Source organism: Nematolebias whitei, chromosome 18, assembly GCF_014905685.2.
Source record: "Nematolebias whitei isolate Nwh7 chromosome 18, NemWhi1, whole genome shotgun sequence".
Lineage (NCBI taxonomy): Eukaryota > Metazoa > Chordata > Actinopteri > Cyprinodontiformes > Rivulidae > Nematolebias > Nematolebias whitei.
The window spans coordinates 2,976,841-2,979,843 of NC_056515.1; positions in this window are offsets into that span (position 1 = coordinate 2,976,841).

Below are 3,003 nucleotides of genomic sequence, written 5' to 3' on the forward strand. Positions count from 1 at the left end.
ATATATATATATATACACATTTATATTTGCATTTGCCTCACGGAAACGTGGATTACAAGCAAAACGCCGGACACAGTCTTCCAGCTGGATGACAGATTTTTTTTTCAAGCGGACCGCTGCAGCGAGCTAACGGGGAAATCACGGGGAGGCGGAGTACCATACCATACCAATTTATTTATAAAGCACTTTAAACAGTGACAAAGCACACCAAAGTGCTGTACAGGGACAAACAGAACAAGCACATAGCAACAGATTACATAACAGGACACCAAAAAGTAGAAACCAACAAAAACAATAATGGATAACAACAACAACCACAACATGACCAACACAGTGTGATGCACACTGACTCAGCACAGATCACACAGTGCAGAAAGCCAGGGAATAGAAGTGTGTTTTTAAGCAAGATTTAAAAACTGTGAGGGAGGTGGCCTGTCTAACCAGCAGAGGTAACTCATTCCAAAGTCTTGGGCCTGCTACAGAGAAGGTCCTGTCACCTTTGCACTTGAGACGGGTTCCTGGGACTGTTAGGAGCAACTGGTCTGCTGATCTGAGGGAACGTGGTGGGACATACGGCTGGAGCAGATCAGTAAGATAGGAGAGGGCAGAGCTGTTTTGTGATTTATAGACATACAAGAGTATTTTGAATTTGATTCAAAGGTGAACCGGAAGCCAGTGTAGGGAGGCCAAAACAGGTTTAATGTGCTCCCTTTTGCTTGTGCTGGTCAAAAACCGGGCTGCTGCATTTTGGACCAGTTGGAGTCTAGCTATGGAGGTCTGACTGATACCAAAAAGGAGTGAGTTGCAATAGTCGAGCCTGGATGTAATGAATGCATGAATTACTGTCTCCAGGTTATTTTTGGACAATATGGGCTTCAGCTTAGACAGTCGCCTCAGCTGGAAAAAGCAGGATTTAACAATCATATTTACATGATTGTTGAGTTTCAGAGAAGGGTCAAGTATCACTCCTAGATTAGTGACTCTTTGTTTCACTAACGGTGACAGAACGGATAGGTCGATGCAGTGGTTGGTGATTGTGTCATTGGGAGGAAACAGCATAACTTCAGATTTCTTCTCGTTGAAACTCAAGAAATTTAAAGCCATCCAATCTCTGATGTCAGCCAGGCAGTCCAGTAACGGTTGAATAGAGCGAGTACCGTTGAGTCTGAGGGGGAAGTAGATTTGGCAGTCGTCTGCGTAGAAATGAAAAGGTATGTTATGTTTCCTGAAAATAGCACCTAGTGGCAGCAGGTATAAAGAAAATAAAAGAGGACCAAGGATGGACCCTTGCGGTACCCCCCATGTAAGCGCTGCCGAGGCTGAACTAAAATCTTTGATGGAGACACAAAAGGACCTGTCAGCGAGGTAAGATCTAAACCATTCGAGGGCTGACCCAGTGATGCCCACCCACTGCTCTAACCTCGCAACGAGGATCTCGTGGTCAATTGTATCAAAGGCAGATGTGAGGTCCAGTAAGAGAAGGAGCACAGAATCACCAGCGTCTGTGAATAGGAGAATGTCGTTAAAAACCTTGAGTAGAGCAGTTTCAGTGCTGTGAAGAGGTTTAAAGCCAGACTGGAATAGCTCTAAGATGGCATTATCCTCTAGAAAGCATTTCAGCTGGGACTCCACTGTTTTTTCCAGCAGTTTAGCGACAAATGGGAGTCTGGAGACAGGCCGGAAGTTGGACATGACTGAGGGGTCAAGGATAGGTTCTTTCAGGAGAGGTTGGACAGCAGCATGTTTAAAAGTTATTGGCACCACACCTGAGGCTAAGCTACTGTTCACAATGCCAAGAACAGGAGGGCCCAGAACAGGAAGAAGCTCCTTAAGGAGTCGAGGGGGGACAACGTCAAAAGGGGAGCCAGATGGCTTCATGCCGCACATGACCTGCTCCAGGGAAGACAGAGAGATGGGCTCGAAGTGGTCCAGAACAGCAACACAATGAGATGGCATGGACGGATCATGAGCAGGTGGAGAAATGAGTGACCGGGTGTTTGCAACTTTTTCAGAAAAGAAATGGAGGAAGTTTTCACACTGCTCAGTTGAGGCTTCTAGAGGTGAAGGTTCACTGAGGTGTAGAACTGAGTTCAGGGTGAAAAAAAGGGCTCGGGGGTTGTGGGAGTTTGAGGCAATTATTGCAGAAAAGAACTTCGATTTGGCGGCTTTAACTGCCTTCTGATAATGACGCCAACTCTCCTTTAGGATTTGAAAAGAAACCTGCAGCCTGTCTTTCCTCCACCTGTGTTCTGCTCTCCTACACTGCTGTCTAACGGCTTGAGTGACGTCATTAAGCCATGGTTCTGATAAAAGTTTTGTTTTCCTGGTTTTAACGGGAGCAACACGGTCCAGAATATTTAAGCAAACAGAGTTAAGCTGAGAGGTTAGCTCCTCGGTGGAGAGAGACACTGAGAGCTGATCGATCCTCTCAGAGCTAAAAGCTTCAGTAAAACGTGCAGCAGTGAAACGGTTAATGGCGCGTGAAGTACGTGCAGAATCACATGATTTAGCAGTAGGACAAGGCGGGATGATATCAAACAAGACAGGCATGTGGTCTGAGAGAACGTTGTCACCGATTACCAAATTACAAACAGAGACATCACGTGTTAAAGTGAGTTCCAGAGTGTGACCGTGTTGTTGGGTGGGAGCATTTACATGTTGAGTTAAATTAAATGAGTCCAACAAATCAAGGAAGTCCTTCACTAACGGCTTCTCCTGACAACAGACGTGAATATTAAAGTCACCAACGATAATAAAGTGATCATATCTTGGTGTGATGTAAGCCAGAAAATCAGAGAATTCACTTATAAAGTCCTTGGAACGAGGGGGGCGATAAACAATTGCACACAGAACGGGCGGGGAATGTCCGAGTTCAAAAGCACTCAGCTCAAAACTGGAGCAGGGCATGAGGGTGGACAACTGTTTACAGGAAAAGTTTGATTTAAATAAAGTTAATATTCCACCACCCCGCCGACCTGATGGCTGCGGGGCATTAAAACACTG